The following is a 6,000-nucleotide window of genomic DNA, read 5'->3' on the forward strand; positions in this document are numbered from 1 at the left end:
GGTAGGGGAAAGCAACATTGAAGACTCACAGAGAAGATGGTACCTCAGAAGGATAGAGAGAACTATGATTTTCCACAAGGGTTTGGATCTGCAGACGTAGCATATACTGTAAGATTCCCACCTGAATATCATGGCTTCGCGATCAACGCCCATTTCTGGCAATGTCTTATGAATAGCTCTTTTCCTCTCCGTATTTTTGGCTTCCAGCTTCTACTTATTCTTGGTGTTACAGGTGTAGAAGGAAAGGTCGAACTGCCTTTAAGAGGTCTTGGGAGGCAGACAATGAGGAATGAATGTTTTTATATGTTTTTTAATTTTAGAAAGATCACAAAGATTCTATGTAAAGGCACACATGAATTAGTTAGCATTATTTGGGCATTAAAACTCAAGAACTGCCCATATTAGAATTGCAGATCTTAGTCTTACAACTTAAGAGCATTACTGTACAGTTGAAAATTAGCCTTCTTAAGCTATTAACTAGCATTGCTGCATTGAAGAGAAAGAATGAAAGAGAGAGATTGAGAATGTGATTTTCTTTCAGAAGTAGGTATGATTCCATGAGAATAGTTTTGTGACCATAATGAGACATATTGAGTATGTGCACCTTATATAAAAGATAAGTACTATAATGATGTCCTCGAAATATTAAGGCAGATAGTTACTGGTTATTATATCCATTTGATGAATCAGCAAGAACAGTTCCGAAACAGAAAAACACTTTTAAATCAGAACAGCACAAATCGGGGCGCCTGGGTGGCTCAGTCGTTAAGCGTCTGCCTTCGGCTCAGGGCCTGATCCTGGCATTCTGGGATTGAGCCTCGCATCAGGCTCTTCCGCTGGGAGCCTGCTTCCTCCTCTCCCACTCCCCCTGCTTGTGTTCCTTCTCTCCTTGGCTGTCTCTCTCTCTGTCAAATAAATAATTAAAATCTTAAAAAAAAAAAAAAAGAACAGCACAAATCACAGTGATAAAGTGAGGGAACCTCTGAAAACACTGGCTACAAGGGGAGTTATTATGTATTAAACATTATTTTATGATGGACTCTTCACATGTTTTATATTGTTGAATCCTCATAACAGCCCAGAGAAACAAATGTTCCCGGACCTGCTCTTGTATGATTAATTTGAAGCTCCAAGAAGTGAAGCTGCTTGCCTAATATTCCACTGGCATCAAGTAGGGAAGCTGGGGTTTGCCATTTATATGTATATATATAGTCATATAATTATATAGTTATATAGTTACATGGTTATGTATTATGTATACATATAGAGAGAGTTATATTTTGCTCCCAAAGTCCTGTTGTTTTCATACCTACAGATGGGCTGTTAAGTGTTTTCACTACAGAACTTATATTTTTGACAAGCCAACACTGAGTTACTGCTTCTGATGTTTTTGGGAAATTCAATTGCAAGTGAGGTAGTGGTAAAAAATAAAATGGAGTTTTGTTTTTTTAAGAAGATAAACACATTCATGGAGGATTCACTTACAATAAATCATTAAGGGACATTAGGATGTTCTAGAAGCCTGGTCCCATTGTGAATTATCACTCCCTTCCAGCATGGGGCCAGTATTTGAGACCGAGTCTGGTCCTTGGTGGAGCCCAGATCTGAAAAGAAGCAGCAATTAATTCTTTGGTTCACAAGGTGACAGTCCTAAAAAACATAGTGGAAATGGGGGAGCAAAGCAATCATGAAAGGGTGCTGTATGAAAGCTTGTGCAATAATCAGGGCTGGGCAGAAAGGTTTATGACCTTTTGGCCAGCGAGACTGCTCCTTGCCAGTGCCAAGGGCATGGCAAATGCCCAGGGGCAAAAAAGCCCAACGCGCCGTGCCATTCCAGAAGATAAAAAGCAGCTGAGCTGAGAGTGCAATTGCTCAACCTCTTCTTTTTGTGATTGTCCTGTACCCAAGCATGTGTGACAGCCGATTTTGTGGTAGCTGACCCACAGGTCTGTAATAACCTTTGGCTGTGGTAGTTCAAACACTTCAATGTGTGTTTTAAGAACATTGCTAATTCTATTTAAATTTCATCACATTCTATGAGAAACCCTTCATGTTTGTTTTTGAGTCTGTGAGTCGATGCTGGCTCCGAGGGGTCAGTTGAAGAGACTTGATGGTAAATATCTGAGATGCAATCGCATACCCAAGCAGGTGTGGTCGCTCTACCGCAACAGCAAGCAATCTCACTTGACAGCTGTGTAGAAATTTGGAGCAGAAACGCCTCTTATTCTCACTCTCATTTTCTCGGTCCATTTTGGTTTTATGCTAGTGATGATTTACGGGAATAGTGGGATCCTGAAAAGATGAATTTTGATCATTTGTATGTAGGTTGTTACAACCCCTTTGCAAGAAGAACAGTAAGAGAAGTGTTCGTTTACTAACTTTTCTCCAATTTCAGAACACCTGATGTGACTGTCTCTGGGGTGAATTCAATATACTGTTGGTGTACAGGTGAATCGGTAACATTTTAGAGGGCCAGCGACGACGTTTTAAGATTAGGCATACATTAGACTCAGCAATTCATTTTCTAGGAATTTATCTCTAAAAAGGTAATCAGCAATATGTGGGGAGATTTATTTATAATTATGTTCAATACAAAATCCAAAGAGAAAACAAACAAGCAAGCAAAAGATGCGACATAAAAGTCTGGCAATTAGGAATTAGCTAAATAAATTATGTATAGCCATGCGTAGACAACTCCACAACCAATAAAAGAGAGGTGATAAAAGAATACTTAATGGAGAGGGTGATATTGCCAACATATTGTTAACTGAAAATTCATAAGCTAAAGAAATTCAGGCTTCAGCAACATGTGTATCTGTCTATATACATATATGTATATACCTATGCATACATATACATGTATAGAGATATATATACTAGTTATAAAATATATATGTACATGTATCGAATGATGAAGCTATACTGTGGAATGAGATTGTGAGGGGTTTTAATTTAATGCCTATACATTTCTATTAACCTTAATTAATTACAAAAATGACTCAGAATATTGCTTTTAAAATTTCTTTTTCGTGCTTTCCATTTTATTCTTGTTTATGCAACTTTTGTAACAAGTAGGGTTTTTTTTAAGACTAAAGAAAGAAATTAAGAATATTTTTAAAAAGATTTTATTTATTTATTTGACAGAGAGACAGCCAGCCAGAGAGGGAACACAAGCAGGGGGAGTGGGAGAGGAAGAAGCAGGCTCCCAGCGGAGGAGACCGATGTGGGGCTCGATCCCATAACACCGGGATCACGCCCTGAGCCGAAGGCAGATGCTTAACGACTGTACCACCCAGGTGCCCCAGAAATTAAGAATATTTTTGAAGGGGAATCCTGGGTGTTTTAAGAAGTAAAACTGTCATTTATTGAGTATGTCTATATCTTCATTATAGGGAATTTTCTAAGAAGCCTTTGTGAATACTAAATATTAAAACCCTGACTCTGTAGAGTGCACATAATAGTATCATTCTCTGTCTACCTTGTGGCAAATTTGTGTTATACTGCCCCCAAAATGAAGTTTGTGACACATATGATTTTGGAATAACTCCTCTAAGCATAGAGCAAAGACGAACTCTAGATACTGGGCAGAACTATTGCCTGGCACAATGTGGAATAAAATAGTCAAAGCAAACTACATGTGACTTTTATGAAATGAATCCTCTATATTTTTCATAAGTGATCTAGCAAAATTATCCTCTCCACAGTACTACTGCTGAACTTTTATTTAAACTTTACCTATCCTTTTGTTTTAAAGATTTTATTTATTTATCTGAGAGAGAGAGAGATTGGGAGAGAGAGATCTAGAGGAGAGAGAGAGAGAGAGATCACGAGCAGGGGGGAGGGGTAGAGGGAGAAATAGACTCCCCATTGTGCAGCCCGAGGTGGGGATCCATCCCAGGGCCCTGGGATCATGACCTGAGCTGAAGGCAAAGGCTTAACTGACTGAGCCACCCAGGCGCCCTAAACTTTACCTTTTAATTTGAAATATATTAACTAGAAAATAATTCAATACGTGAATGGTCAGGAACTCTTTAGCCTGACTTGCGTTATGCCATGTTGGATCTCAAATAACTGGGTAGGAAGTATTGAGATAAAAGATAATATTATGGGAAGGGGTCAAAGCCAAAGCTAGAATGTAGGGACACAGTTGGAAGCCTTGAGTAGGGAGAGATAGATGAGTGTCTGGGTGTGTGTATCTGGGCGTGTGGGAGGGAGACAAGGTTGAGAAGCGATGGATCATTAAATATAACTGCAGGTACTACATAATTTTTTCTCCTGTGGCCAACCCTGAATGTACATGTCTTACACATTTGTTTATTCCAAAAATCGCTTGGTGACTAAATCTCTATATCCCAGTCTGTAGGAAGGATTTCTTAACCCACAAGAAAATTGCATTAAGTCCTAACTCAGTGAACTTGTATGCCCTGTTAATATTAATTTCCTAAGCATTATAAGAGCATCTAAAATTGGATTATTTTTGGCCATTGTGTAAGAACTGTAGTAATATATAATAAATAGACCACAGAGTTAATTCATTTCTTCAACATGCCATCAACTCCAGACAGATTTTTCAGGCATTTGGGTCAGAGATTCAGTAAAAGAATGGTTTAGTTGATATATAACCTGGCATTACATCATTCTGAATTGTGTATGAATAGGGATTATAAAAAAAGGTTTGCTAGTTTGCTGGAATGTAGCCTCCGTTTTCTAGAACTTAAGTTTCCTGGTGTAATGCAATATCTTTGCTTTGCATTATAGCACCATTCCTAATTATATAAGCGTACTTTGTTTAAAACAGTGTATAAAGGCCAAACCATATTTGACTAAGAAGGCTGATGTTGCACGTTATTTAAACAAGCATTTTTTTGTATAGCTATAGAAATAAGAAAAAGAAGACACAGAAAAGGATTAGATAAAGTCGTATTTCACACTTTTGTCCCATGTCCCTCTGTCCAACACCAGGGCTCTTTCCTCCCTTACCCTTCTGCTCTTCAGCTAAGCTTTCCAATGAGTTCCCCATGAACATTTGTTTCTGCTTCCATTCAGAATTATGTTTCATTTTGTTCTGCTTCTATTTCAATGACAAAGGAACAATGTATAGTAATTTCAGACTGTAAGTATTAATTTTAAGAATCCTTTCCGTGTTCCCTTTTGCCACCGCTCTTCCAACTTTTTCCTATCACTTTTTCCCCTCATTTTTGTCCCATTTCTCCTTCTTGACCTATCTGTGCTGCTGTCTCCTCTCCCTCCCCCTTCCCTTCCTCCATGTTCTCTCTCCCTGTCTCTCCCTCTCTCTCTCTCTTTTTTTTTTTCTAGAAATGAGTGGTGTCCTTATGCTGACTCAGGTAGATTTGACACTGCTTCCTTTTACTAATGTTAGCTAGAGCTCACCAAATACTTACTCTGCATGCCATCATAGGTTCCCAACTCTAGGAGGTGGGTCCTCTCATCCTGCTCATATTACAATTTGTGGCTTAGCTAACTTCAGCAGTTCTCCTATGGCCACACAGCTGGGAGTTGCGTTTTATCTCAAGATAAACACTCTTCTGTCTGACTCCAGAGTCCATATGCTTAATCATTATCGAATGTTTTCTCCCCTTCTAATTAAAGTCCCTGTGATCAGGTCCTTTCCTTCTACTTGGTTCTAGCTCTTTGCAGATCTGCTATAATTCAGAGACCCATACATCCTTGTCACTCAGTAACACTTTCTCCCTCTTCTACCTATCCAGAGTCCTGTTCTTGTGTTTGCTGAAGCTTGTAGAACAAATTGGTTAAATCGATCCTTTTTAGTTTATTTTTTATCCTTTTATTATTTTACAGAAAGAAAAATAGAGGTTCTTCGTTGACTCAATAAAGCTCAGCCAATCCTAGGATTTATTTTTCAGAAAATAAACCCTGTGTTCTCTTCCGTTTTGTTATCTTCCATCCACCTGAAAGTGGGCATGGGAGCGCTTTCCCTAGTCTTCTGTAAGAGCCTAAAAAGAGCAGATAAACCCTGCT

This window comes from Ursus americanus, chromosome 18 (assembly GCF_024610735.1).
Source record: "Ursus americanus isolate L20-20 chromosome 18, mUrsAme1.1.p, whole genome shotgun sequence".
Taxonomy (NCBI): Eukaryota; Metazoa; Chordata; class Mammalia; order Carnivora; family Ursidae; genus Ursus; species Ursus americanus.